Source organism: Rhincodon typus, chromosome 31 (assembly GCF_021869965.1).
Source record: "Rhincodon typus isolate 14 chromosome 31, sRhiTyp1.1, whole genome shotgun sequence".
NCBI classification, from domain to species: domain Eukaryota; kingdom Metazoa; phylum Chordata; class Chondrichthyes; order Orectolobiformes; family Rhincodontidae; genus Rhincodon; species Rhincodon typus.
The window spans coordinates 11,468,252-11,483,328 of NC_063362.1; positions in this window are offsets into that span (position 1 = coordinate 11,468,252).

Sequence of the window (15,077 nt, forward strand, 5' to 3'; positions counted from 1 at the left end):
GGACTGCGGGAGGAAACCAGGGCACCCAGATGAAACCCACATAGATATGGAGAGAATGTGCAAACTCCACGCAGACAGTTGCCCAAAGGTGCAATCAAACCCAGGTCCCTGGCACTGTGAGGCAACAGTGCTAACCACTGAGCCACCTAGTCTTAGTCTCAAAGGCAGCAAAAACAAAACTTACTGTGGTAAAGAGAAAAACAGAGTCAGCATTTTGAGTGCGGTGATTCTTCTTCAGAACTAAAGAACATCAGTTCTGATGAAGGCTCAGTGGAAACATTAATGGTTTTCTGTCCACAGATGGTGCAGACCTGCTGAGTTTCACCAGTATTCCGTGTTTGTTTCAGATTTTCAGCATCTGCAGTATTTGTTTCGATCACTCCTCACTCGTTGTGGTTGTGACCTTAAATGGGAGCCCAAATATGGCACACAGGTCTTGCCAATAAATTCCTTTTTATGGGATTCCTCGTTACAAAACTACCATCCTGTTCCTTCCCTACTCTCCATCAATATCAATGCAACTTATCATCCAAGAATTAAGAATAACCTGAGGCTCCAAATGAGTTGCATTACATGAGATCAATGGGATATCAATTTGCCTTGTGTGCTAATGAAACTGCAGCTCATTTTGCACTCCACCAGATATTGTCTTCAATTGATGTTAGTGGAAGAGAAAATCAGGTGGGGTGTGAAATGGACTGGTGATTCCCCATTGCCTGTATTACTCCACTGCCCAAGGCTAAGTTATACCCTTGTGTTTTCAGATGTCTGCTGAAAAGGATTAATCTGAAGACACTTTGGGGGATTTTATAATAAGGTTGATTTGTCATAATGAAGGCCTAAAATAGCAAAATATTTAGAAAAAGTGCTGAAAAAACGTCGCACACTAGTCACCAGCAGTGAAGAGGAAAATCTAGCCAATAATTTAACCCTTCATCATTTGTCTTGAGCATCCAGTAATTTCACTTTTCATTTCAGATTTCCAGCATTTGGTGCAAGTTTTTGATTTTTTTTAAGCAAAATAATTAGAACATTTAAATTGTAGAGTACATTAAGAAGCTTGATAAACTTTTGTCTTGATCTAAATTTTATAGAGGTCTATAAAATCCTGAGGGACTTAGATAAGGTGAAAGGCAAGAGTTTTTTCCCTAAGGTGGGGGAGTTCAAAATTAGGGGGTGTACTTTTAAGATGAATAGAAAGTTTTAAAAAGAACATGAGCGGCAATTTTTTTGCGCAGAGTGGTTCATGTGTGGAATGAACTACCAGAGGAAGTATTTAGGACAGCTCAGCTGGTTATCATTGGTGTTTCAAATTCCTCAAGTGCCTTTCCTTCCTTAAATATTTTCTTTCTCCTCCTCAGGTGCTTGCAGACAATGCTGAATGTTTCCTGTGCTTCTTGCTTTCACTGTTTTAGCTGATGCTGTCATACTCAATGTTGGCCAAAGCGCCTGTTTCTATGCTGCATGACTCCATGACTCATTTAATCATTCATCCAAGGCTCAAGCTGAGTTAGGTACGGGCCGGTAGTTGGGGCAGAGCCTTAGCATTCTTCAGCGTCAAATAGGAAGAAAAATGAGGTTACCTATGTTCATTCCTAACAAGATAGCACACTCAAAAACAGGTACGTATGTTCCAGGAGGACTGGATTGGACTTGGTTGTGATGCCTGACATCAGTGAATATAGCGCTGACATGGAGTCATAGAATCATAGTCATACAGCATGGAAACAGACCCTTTGGTCCAACTAGTCTATGCTGCGAAACTAAACTACTCCCACCTGCCTGTGTTTGCCCATATCCCTCCAAAACCTTTCCTATTCATGTCCTTGTCCAAATGTCTTTTAAATTTTGCAACTATACCTGCATCCATCACTTCCTCTGGTAGTTCATTCCACACATGAACCACACTGTGCAAAAAAATTGCCGCTCATGTTCTTTTTAAAACTTTCTACTCACCTTAAAAGTACATCCCCTAATTTTGAACTCCCCCACCTTAGGAGAAGACTCTTGCCTTTCACCTTATCTAAGTCCCTCAGGATTTTATAGACCTCTATAAAATCACCCCGCAACCTCATACACTCCAGTGAAAGAAGTCCCAGCCTATGCAGCCTATTTTTATAACTGAAAACTTCCATTCCTGGCAACATCCTGGTAAATCTTTTCTGAGCCCTCTCCAGTCAAATAATATCCTTCCTGTGGCAAGCTGATCTTCTGCAACAAGTTTACTTTCATACCCTACCCCAATATAGCTTGATTTTCCTGATTGTACAATTATCAATTAATCTTGGTCTTAAATATATTCAACAATTGTGTATCCATAAATTTCATAAATTATTGTCACGTTGTGGTATCTGGGAGGAACAGATGATTTTGGACCTATGACCCCCAAATCACAATATCACTGGATAAGCATATTATTCACATGCACAACTGATACGAGAGCTGCTTGGTAGTATCCCTATCTCTGATCCAGAAAGCCCAGTTGCAAGTCCCCCCTACTCCAGAGATAATATTTCTGAAGACATGTGATTAACTATGAAGACACATGACAAGTGGCTACTGGAGTGAGATAGTGAGCTAGTCAACACCTTGAGAAAAGAGAATTGTTTTTAAGTGTGAGAAACACAAAATGCTGGAAGTACTCAGCAGATCAGACAACATTTGCAGAAAGACAAAAAAAAAGTGATCATTAATTATATTAGCTTAAAAATAGTTATGGAAAAGGATAGGTTTAGTTTTTATGGAAAATGATAGGTCTGGTCCACAGGTTAAAGTTCGACAATGGGGCAAGGCCAATTTCAATGATATTAGACAGGAACCTTTAGAAGTTGTTTTGGGGAGGCTGTTCGCAGGTAAAGGGACACTTGGCAAGTGGAAGATTTTCAAAAGCGAGATAATAAGAGATCAGGACCAGCATATTCATGTTAGTGAGAAGGGCAAGGCTGGCAGGAGTAGGGAACACTGGATGACTAGTGATATTGAGGCTCTGGTAGGAAAAAAAGGAAAGATATGTCAGGCAAGGGCAGCTGGGAACAACAGAATCCTTTGAGGAGTGTAGGGGGTGTAGGAGTACATTTAAGAGAGAAATCAGGAGGGCAAGAAAAGGGACATGAGATAGCTTTGGCAGATAAGGTAAAGGAAAATCCAAACCGATTCGGCAAGTATATTAAGGGCAAAAAAGAGTAACAAGGGAGTGAAGAGGGGCCATTAAAGATCAACAAGGTCATCTATGTAGAGAGCAACATGAGACAATAAACAAGTATTTCTCATCAGTATTTACTGTGAAGAGAGACTTGGAAGCAAGGGACCCAGGGAAATAAATAGTGATGATCGAAAACTGTCCATATTACAAAGGAAGAGGTGCTGGATGTCTTAAAACACAGTACTAAGCTAGAGAAGGTTCTGAAGAAATTTATCAGAATGTTGCTGAGTATGGAAGGTTTGAATTATAAAGAAAGGCTGGATAGGCTGGGACATTTTTCACTGGAGTATAGGAAGTTAAGAGGTGACCTTGTAGAGATTTGTAAAAACATGAGGTTAACGGTAGGTGTCTTTTCCCTAGGAAGGGGGATTTCAAGATTAGGGGACATTTTTTAAGGTGAGATGAGAGAGATTTTAAAAAGACATGAGGGGAAAATATTTTAGACAGAGGGTAGTTCACAAGTGGAATGAACTTGCTGAGGAAGTGGTGGATGCAGGTGCAATTGCAACTTAGATAAATACATGAATTGGAAAGGTTTGGAGGGATTTGGGCCAGGAGCAGGCAGGTGGGGCTAGTTTAGTTTGAGACTATGATGGCATGGACTAGTTAGACCGAACGGTCTGTTTCCGAGCTATATGACTCTATGACTGTATACATGTATTTGAGGACATTGTTGGAAGCTAGGAAAGAAATTGTGGGGCCCATAGCAAAAATATTTGTATCATCAACAGCCACGGGTGAGGTGCCGAAGACTGGAGGGTGGCTAATGTTGTATCATTATTTAAGAAAGGCTGCAAGGAAACTCAGGGTACTACAGACAGGTGAACCTAACACAGTGGGTAAGTTGTTGGAGGAGATTCTGAGAAAGACAGGATATACATGCATTTGGAAACATAGGGACTGATAAGGGATATTCAGCATGGCTTTGTGCATGGGAAATTATGTCTCACAAATTTGATTGTGTTTTTGAAGATCAAGACAGAGTAGTATATGTTGTCTACGTGGACTTTAGCAAGGCCTTTGGGAAGGTTCTGTATAGTAAACTGGTTAGTAAGGTTAGATCACATGGGATCCAGGAAGAGGTGGCCAATTCGATACAAAATTGGCTTGACGATAGGAGACAGAGGGTGGTTGTAGAGGGTTGTTGCTCAGATTGGAGGCCTGTGACCAGTGGTGTGGCACAAGGAACAGTGCTGGGTCTACTGTTGTTCATCATTTATATGAACAACTTGGATGAGAATATAGGAAGCATGATTTGTAAGTTTGCGGATGACATCAAAATTGATGGTATAGTGGATGGTGAAGAAGGTTATCTAAGACTACAACATGGTCTTGATCAACTGAGCCAGTGGGCCAAGGAAAAGCAGATGAAGTTTAATGCAAATAAATGAGAGGTGTTGCATTTTGATAAGACAAATCAGGACAGGACTTACAGAATTAATATAAAAATGGCATCTCAGGTTATCAGGGATGGTGAAGAAGGTGTTTGGCATGCTTGCCTTCATCAGTCAGAGCATTGAGTACAGGAGTTGGGATGTCATGTTACAATTGTACAAGACATTGGTAAAGCTACATCTGGAGTACTGCGTACAATTCGGTTCACCCTGCTATAGGAAAGATGTTATTAAACTGGAAAGGGTGCAAATAAAAAGATTTACAAGTATGTTACCGAGTCTGGAATGTTTGAATTATGAAAGTCTGGATTGGCTGAGAATTTTTACTCTGGAGTGTAGGAGGCTGAAGGGTGATCTTTTAAAGGTTTATAAAATCATAAGGGGCATAGATAAGGTGAATAGCCAAGTATTTTTATCCAGGATAGGGGCATCTAAAACAACGGGACATGGTTTTGAAGTGAGAGGGGTAAGACTGAAAAGGAACTGAGCAGCAACGTTTTCACACAGAGGGTGGTGCATATGTAGAACGAGCTGCCAGACAAAGTGGTTGATGTGATTACAATTACAACATTTAAAAGACATTTGTACGGGTACATGGACAGGAAATGTTCAGAGGATATGGGCTAAATGCAGGCATATACGACTAGTTCAGTTTCTGAAACCTGGTTGGCATGGCCAAGTGGGCTGAAGAGCCTGCTTCCATGCTGTGTGACCCGATGACTCGATGACACACTATCCTACTTTCTCTGTTCAATCACAGCTTTTTGAAGAGATGCAGTAGACATTGTCTATATGGATTTCAGCAAGGAATTCGACAAGGTTCCACATGGGAGACTGGCTAGCAAGGAATCCAGGAGGAGCTAGCCAACTGAATACAAAATTGGCTTGAGGGTGGGAGACCGAGGGGGTGGTGGAGGGTTGTTTCTCAGATGGGAGGCCTGTGACCAGAGGTGTGCCAAAAGGATTGGTGCTGAGTCCACTGCTTTTCATCATTTATATAAATGACTTGGATGTGAATATAGGGGATATGGTTAGTAAGTTTCCAGATGGCACCAAAATTGGTGATGTAGTGGACAGTGAAGAACATTATCTCAGAGAACAACGGGACTTTGATCAGATGGGCAAATGGGTGGAGGAGTGGCAGATGGAATTTGATTTGGATAAATGCGAGGTGCTGCATTTTGGAAAGACAAATCAGGACCTTAATGGTAAGGTCCTAGGGAAAGTTGCCAGACAAAGGGAGATAGAGGTACAGATGCATAGTTCTTCGAAAGTGGAGTCGCAGGTAGACAGGATGGTGAAGATGACATTTGGCACGCTTACCTTCATTGGTTAGTGCATTGAGTATCAGAGTTGGGGCATCATGTTGCCGCTATACAGGACATTGGTTAGGCTACTTTTTAAAAAGTCGCATTCAAAAATGGTCTCCCTGCTACAGGAAAGATGTTACACCTGAAAGGGTTCAGAAAAGGTTTACAAGGATGTTGCTAGGTATGGAGGGTTTGAGTTATAGGGAGAGGCTGAATAAGCTGGGATTTTTTCCCCTCTAGCATCGGAGGCTGAGGGGTGAGCTTATACAGATTAATAAAATAATGAGAGCCATGGAAAGGATGAATAGTCAAGGTCTTTTTTCCAGGTCGGAGAATCCAAAACTAGACAGTATAGGTTTAAAGTGAGAGGGGAAAGATTTAAAAGGAATCTAAGGGGCAACTTTTTCAGGCAGAGGGTGGTGTGTGTATGGAACGAGCTGCCAGAGGAGGTTGTGGAGGCTGGTACAATTACAACATTAAAAAGACATCTGGATACATGAAAAGGAAGGATTTAAAATGACATGGGCTAAATGCTGGCAAATGGGACTAGGATAACTGGTTGGTGAGAACAAATTGAACCAAAGGATTTGTTTCCATGCCTTAAACTCTGATTTTATCTGCTGCTAAAGGTGGTGATGTAAAATCACTTAGACATCAGCAAATATTACATAGAAACATAGAAAATAGGAGCAGGTGGAGGTCATTCGGCCCTTCGAGCCTGCTCCACCATTCATCACAATCATGGCTAATTATCCAACTCAATAGCCTAATCCTGCTTTCTCCCCATAACCTTTGATCCCATTTGCCCCAAGTGTTATAACTATCTGCCTTTTGAATACGTTCAATGTTTTGGCATCAACTACTTCCTGTGGTAATGATTTCCACAGGCTCACTACTCTTTGGGTGAAGAAATGTCTCCTCATCTCCGTCCTAAATGGTCTACCCCGAATCCTCACACTGTGACCCTTGGTTCTGGACATACCCACCATCGGGAACATCCTCCCGGCATCTACCCTGTATAGTCCTGTGACAATTTTAAAAGTCTCTGAGATCCCTCCGCATTCATCCAAACTCCAGCAAAAACAATCCTAACCTAGTCAATCTCTCCTCATATATCAGTCCTGCCATCCCCGGAATCAGTCTGGTAAACCTTCACTGCACTCCCTTGAGAGCAAGAACATCCTTCCTCGGAAAAGGAGACCAAAACTGCACACTATATTCTAGGTGTGGCCTCACCAAGGGCCTGTATAACTGCAACAACACATCCCTGCTCCTGTACTCGAAACCTCTCGCAATGAAGGCCAACATACCATTTGCCTTCTTTACCACCGGCTGCACCTGCATGCTTACCTTCAGCGACTGGTGCACAAGGACACCCAGGGCCCACTGCACACTCCCCTCTCCCAATTTACAGCCATTCAGGTAGGAATCTGCCTTCTTGTTTTTGCTTCCGAAGTGAATAACCTCACATTTATCCAAAATATACTGCAACTGCCATTGATTTGGTCACTCACCCAATCTGGCCAGATCATGTTGAAGGATCTCTGCATCCTCGTCACAGTTCACCCTCCCACCCAACTTAGTATCATCTGCAAACTTTGAGATGTTACATTTTGTTCCGTCATCCAAATCATTAATATATATTGTGAATAGCTGGGGTCCCAGCACTGATCCCTATGGCACCGCACTGGTTACTGCCTGCCAATTTGAAAAGGACCCATTGATTCCGACTCTGTTTCTTCTCTGCCAACCAGTTTTCTATCCATCTCAATACATTCCCCCCAATCCCATGTGTTTTAATCTTGCACAATAACCTCTTCATCCGGGACTTTGCCGAACACTTTCTGAAAGTCCAAATATACCACATCGACTGGCTCCCCCTTGTCATCTCCACTAGTTGCATCTTCATAGAATTCCAACAGATTTGTCAAGCATGATTTCCCCTTCATAAATCCAAGCTGACTCCATCTGATCCTGCCACTGCTTTCTAAATGCTCTGCTATAAAGTCCTTGATGATGGATTTGAGAATTTTTCCCACTACTGATGTTAGACTTACTGGTCTATAAATTCCCTGTTTTCTCTCTACCTCCCTCTTTGAAAATTGGAGTGACATTAGCTACACTCCAATCTGCAGGGACTGTTCTAGAGTCTATAGAATCCTGAAAGATGACCACCAATGCATCCACTATTTGGAGAGTCACTTCCTTAAGTACTCCGGGGATGTAGATTATCAGGCCCTGGGGATTAATCTGCCTTCAATCCCATCAATTCTCCCAACACCATTCTCTACTAATATTGATCTCCCTCAATTCTTCCCTCTCACTAAATCTTGCATTCTCCAATATTTCTGACATCTGATTTGTGTCCTTTTTTGTGAAGGCAGAACCAAAATATGTATTCAGTTGCTCAGCCATTTCTTTGTCCCCTTTTATACATTCCCTCATTTCTGTCTGTAGGGAACCTACATTTATCTTCACCAATCTCTTTCTCTTCACATACCTACAGAAACTCTTAGTGTCAGTCTTTATGTTCTCTGCAAGCTTACTTTAATACTGTATTTTCCCCTTCTTAATCAATCCCTTGGCCCTTCTTTGCTGAATTCTAAACTGCTCCCAAACCTCACTCATTATTTTTCTTGACCAATCTGTATACTTCTTCCTTGGATTGGATACTACCTCTAATTTCCTTTGTAAGCCATGATTGGCCCTCTGAGTCATTTTGCTTTTCTGCCAGACAGGAATAAACAGTTGTTGCAGTTCCCCCATGCATTCCTTGAATGTTTGCCATTGCCTATCTACTGTCATGCCTTTCAGTAATTCTCCCCAGTCTACCAAGGCCAACTCATGCCTCATATCTTCATAGTTTCCTTTATTAAGATTCAGCACCCTCATCTCCAAATCAACTACCTCACTCTTCATCTTGATAAAAATTTCTATCATGTTATGGTCGCTCATCCCCAAAGGGTCTTGCACAGTTAGATTGGCAATGATTCCCTTCTCATTACACAGTCATAAGATGGCCTGCTCTCTAGCTGGTTCCTCCACATATTGGTCAAGCAAAACATCCTGTATACATTCCAGGAATTCCTCCTCTATGCCATTGTAGCTCATCTGATTTGCTCAGTCTATGTGCAGATTAAAATCACCCAAGATCACGGATATTTCCTTATCACATTCATCTCTAATTTCCTGTTTAATGCCATTCCCAACATCACCACTGCAGTTTGGGAGTATAACAACCCACTAATGTTTTTTGTCCCTTGGTATTTCTCAACTCTACCCATACAGACTGCATATTGTCAGAGGTAATATCCTTTCTCACTATTGTGATTTTTTTTTCCCCACGCTATTTCCTCTTTAACCAGCAATGCCACTCCACCGCCTTTTCCTTTTTGCCTGTGCTCCCTAAATACTGAATATCCTGGGACATTCATTTCCCATCCCTGGTCACCCCGCAGCCATGTCTCCGTAATCCCAATTATATCGTACCCATTTACATTTATCTGCATAATTAGTTCATCCACTTTATTGCAAATGCTCCATGCATTAAGGCACTAAGCTTGCCTTTTTAACATTGTTTGTCTCGCTCTTATTTTTCTCAATAGCTCTGTTTGAATTTTGTCATTGGTTTCCATGCCTATTACTTTTCTTATTCCCTTTTCGACCTTTTGTTTTTGCCCTTGCTCCCTCCTTCTCTGACTCCTTACATAGGTTCCCAACTCCCCCGCATATTAGTTTAAACCCTCCCCAACTGCTCGAGCAAACACTCCCGTGGACATCAGTCCCAATCACGAAAAAAACAAAAGTTGCTGGAAAAAGCTCAGCAGGCCTGGCAGCATCTATGAAGAAAAAAGGTCAGAGTTAACATTTCAGGTCCAGTGACCCTTCCTCACAACTTTCACTTTTTATTTAGAATTTAACTCACTGCCACATCTCTTCTGGGAACACTATATGCTACCCTTACAGATTAGAAGCCAAAAAAAAAGTACTACAAGCAATGGAAGTTGTAAAGACTTACCTGCCTTACCCATTACTTACCAATCAGCTCTCTCCCATGTAGTCACCTGCATGGGGCAAGACCCCTCACTTTTCCTTGCTTGTAGTTCCCCCACAGTGACCTCTTTTGGAAAAAAGAAAACACCAAAATAGTGCTTGCAGAGTTAACTGAGGTTAATTGAGACAGAGTATGAATTCAATACCAAGGTACAAAAACTAGCATTCTGGAATGCCAGCATGATTCAAAGATTGATCAGTGTTGTTGGGACAATTTCTGCAATAGTTGACTAATATATATTATCAGTCCTATGCCTGGACATCAAGTTGAAAATCTATCAGATTTTCTCAAGTTATGTGACTGCATTAATTAATTTATTAGTGAATAGAGTCTTGAAGGATGCACAATTCTTTTAACAATAATGGGGATGCAGCCATGACTTATTGCTGAGTCCTGTGGTGGAGCGAACAGGCCAATTCCCAAAGCAGCAGTGGAGTTAGCATCGGATGGAGGATGGTACGTGGAGGCAGTATGGCCTTGTGCACTGGAGCTGGTGGACATGGACTAGAATTTAACAACTTACTGTCACTTATTATCATTCTGGACTGTTTCACCTGTTCCCATGCTATTCTATATTTTTTACAATTTTTTTTACTCTGTACCTACACTTTAAAGTATTCATACCTAGTTCCTCTGTACCTAAGGCGGCGCTGAAAGGCTACATTACAATCTTTTCACTGCACTCATTCGAATCCACATGGCAATACAGGCTTTCTTAATCTATTCTATGAAGTCAGCTTTCACTCTGGGATCTGAATTGTCGGGTGCTATCATTAGCTGGGATCGTACCATTTGTCTCTGAAGCATTCGTTGAGGGCTGCATGATTACTTTTATTTTCAAATCGTCTCAACTATTTGGATTTTGTTTTTATGTATTTATGTATCCAACTACTTAATGTCTTACAATATTCTCTTATGTCTACCTTATTCATCTCCTCAATAACTATTGATTTAAATACATGGGAAAATAAGGTATACTTTTGAGGTAGAATCAAGTAGGAAAAGATAAAAGTGGTAACTGAATTAAAATAAAGAACTGTACTTCTCTAACATCGTTCATAAACTCACCAACCCATGATGTTTTACAGTCAGTAAATTACTTAAGTGTCTACTTTTTGGAGAAAATGCAAATACCAATTTGGGCACAGTCAGATCTGCAAATAGCAATGTGATAAATGGCTAAATAGTATTTTTAGTGATGTTGATTGAGGGGCAAATATTGGCTAGGGCACCTGGAGAACTTACTATTTATACCCTGGATGGTACAATGGAATGTGTTATATCCAACTAAAAGGCAGTCAAGGTACAAGTCCCCTCGTCTAAAACACCGTTCTTCTGGCAATGCAGCACATGCTCAGAATGGCAAAGACGTCTCAGCCTAGATTTTGTTCTGAAGCCTCTATAACAGGTTTCAACTTGCAATTTTCCATCTCAAATTTGAGATTGCTTCCACTGAGGCACATTGTTTATTCAGTACAAAGTGTCCACACAATGGGAAACTACACTATTCCAAAATAATTAAAGTCCCTTAGTGGGCATCATAGCCAAGCTCCATCCTGCTTTTACTCAAACCTAAGGCAAGTCCTAGCCATCCTACAATCCAGTGGGCATCACAAAGTAGCAGAGCTCCAGTGGAATTTATTTTCATCCGAGTTCAAAAATAAAAACAGGCCTTATGAATATGAATGTTGGTGATAAAGAAAGGTACTTAAGCAGTCCACATCTAAATGCAACAAGATCTGGACAATATCCAGGCTTGGGCTGACAAGGGGTAAGTTATATTTGTGCTACCAGGCCATCTCCAATAAGAGACAACCTAACCATTGCCCCTTGATGTTCAGTGGCATTACCATCACTGAATCCACAACTATCAACATCCTGGAGACTGCCTTTGACCAGAAACAGAACTGGACTAGCCATGTAATGACAAGAGCAGGTCAGAGGTAAGGAATACTGTGGGGTGTAATTCATTTCTTCACTCCCCAAAACCTGTCCACCATCTACAAGGCACAAGACAGTAGTGTGATGGAATACTCTGTGCTTCACTGGATGAGTGCAGCTCCAAACTAACTCAGCAAGCTTGACTGCATCTAGGGTGAAGCAGCCAATTTGATTTGTGCCACGTCCACAGACACTACCTTCACCATTGATAGGGACGGGCAGCAGTGTGTACCACCTATAAAATGCACCACAAAAATTTACCCAGGTTCCTTAGACAGTACCCTCCAAAATCACAATCACTACCATCTAAAAGCTAGGTCAAAGGCAGCAGGTACATGGGAGCACCATCACCCCCAAGCCTCTCACCAACCTGAATCGGAAATATGTTGCCCATCAATCTGTGTCATTGGGTCAAAATCCTGGAGTTCACCACAACCACCGACATTGACATCAAGAAGGCAGCTCACTACCACCTTGTCAAAGGCAATTAAGGTTGGGAAATAAATGATGGCTCATCCAGCAAAGCCCACATCCCCGAGACGAATACAACAAGTGACTGGGGGGAAAGGTGTTGATAACAGGTGTGGGAACAGATATCTGATAAAGGAAACTGTAAATGCTACATGTTTGTTTGTTTCTTTGAGTTAAAGCATTAACTGGGAGGTTGTTGGTCTACAAAGTGAACAATCAATCCAACAATGACTTGAAGAGATGTGTTCCTCCTAGCCTTTAACAGGACTTTGCTGCATTCTCATTTCATTGTGACAGTTATGATTTATTACTTGGGCTTTAATTGAAAACGCTGTAAATGAGAAACCTTTGAATTGGGATAGTCAGGAGAACAGAGTAATCTCAGGCATGTCTCAAATCAAAGAGGCCATAACACCCAGGGGACCGATCTATTTGTACTGAACTGCAAAATAAATGTTAGAAGAAAACATGCTGGTAAAAATAAGGGAAGAAACTCACCAGCATTTATATAAGGTGCATATATCTGGCCCCTCTTATGTTTTTTAAGTGGTTAGAAAAACATTGTGCTGATAACGTACAAATTAAAATGTAACTAGATACTAGCTTCCTGAGTGGCTTTGGGGGGAATTGGTTCTCCATGTGCCAGTGCAACCTATGCATTTTCCCTGTGAGAAGATTGTTTTAATTCAGCCTCGCTGGTATGCAAATAATATGATCCTTGATGGTTTTTTGATCGGTTGCTGTGTGGCATCAGTTTTCAGATAACTGTCACGGGGGTGCAGTGCAGAGCTTGGATCATATGCTTGCCAGACCTTGCACATTTTTGGAAGTGAAAGTCCTTAGTGAATCTAATTTCATTGAGCAAGATTCAGTCAGTCATTGTTTGAACACTTCACCATGTGACATCTTGTTATCGCTGGGGATGGGGGGTGTCTGCAATGGATTTTCTCACCATCAAATTTATCTGTTCCCATGTTGATCTGATTGATATTATCATTGTGAGCTTCACTTGTCAAAGTAAGGCACTGTTCATGTTGGGGATTAGAAGATTTTTCATTTTGGATAATCTGTTTTAGTACCTGCAGATTTTATTTCCCTTTACTCTGGAACTCTCCTCCAATCACTTTGGTGTTTTTTTGATTATGTCTGAATTGTGCCGAGTTTTTTGGAGGGATTTCTGCCAGGAGACCTAACAGGTTTTCTCGTTGTATCTGACCAAACTCAACTTATTGCCATGCCGACTCCACCCCATTGTGTCCCTCACATCCAATTGCAGTCCCATGTTACTACCCAACGTTCCTAGAACAACTCACCACTCAGCAGGTATCCTGCAATTCATTGACATCTCTTGCTCTGATGTGATCTTGAAAAGCCCATTGAGCACCCAGACATGCACTGTCAGTCCAGAGTTACCCTGTATGGGTGGCTGATATTTGTCCTGGACATAACAGACTTGGGGAAATTTGTGCCCTGCTTTGCTGGATGGGGCGGTAGAGGTCATCTTTTCCCATGACCTAGCACAGAGACTATGACACGAGACTGGACTAGCCTGGGCTGAGGTTGCCACCTGGATTAAAGCCTCAGTCATCTGCAGAAATGCCCAGCACTCTTGGGAGAAAGTTAATGACCTTCTCTACTCTACCTTCTCCATCTTCTCTCCGATACACCACGCTCAGTCCATCTCTGCTACTGTACCCGCATCCCACCATTGCTCATGGTTTACCACTGTCATTGCTGCCTGCAACATCTTCCCTCATCCACCTTAACCCCTGATACCACCAACCCTGATGCCCTCAGTGCTTCCTACTTACTCAGTCAGGGCACCTCCCCACTTGCACCAACAGTATCAGCTGTACCACCCTCTCTCATCTCCTGTAATAGGGTTAGGTTGCTCATACCAGGATAGGTCAGAAAGACTCAGGACAGACAGTCAGTTGCCTGACATTCAGCTCCTCACCCATTATGGGTACAGCATCCTAATTTTGGCAGTTCTGAGTAGCTGACTGACTGTTTCCAAGCCTGTTATTGGAGGATGTCCTTGAGGAACTATGACAGGACTCCCTGAACAGAAGCTATACTCCTGACTTGACTGAAGTCTGATGACAACCATGACAAACTTCCTTCCTTCACGCCCGTATTAAATAGCAAAGTGAAACCCAAGCAACGTGAGCATGGTTTCTCTTGTTGAGGGGGTAAAGCACAAAAAGGCAGTGCAAAGCAAGGATGCCCCTGTGAGCATCCGGGTGGCCTCGGAGTGAGTGAGCGCTTTGTCAGGGAGTGAAGAGCTCAGGGATACAGCCTGATCCAGCCAATGAGCTGGGTGTGTGTTCCTGAGTACACAGTGTCCTTGTTGTAGCATTACAATGAGAGTTACTGATACAGCCCAAGTGGAGCTAAAGTGCGGAAATGTTCTGTAAGCAGATCGAGGATGTGCCATGAAGGAATTGCAGCACGTGTCAGATATCAATGCAGACGTGGGGTGTGTGTAACTGGTGCCCATGGGGCATACCTTGAGATGCTGGAGTCGAGTATCCAACTTAGGGGCTCTTTAGAGCAAGCAGCAAGCTGTAGTTGTCAGATACGTGCTTTGGTTTCCACATCAAGTTTTCTTGAAGTCCAGATTGCTTGGTGAGTTTGGTAATAGAAATAGCTGAATATTAATAGTGCAAGTTGGACAGTTCGGTGTAACAAGCAATAATCTCTCT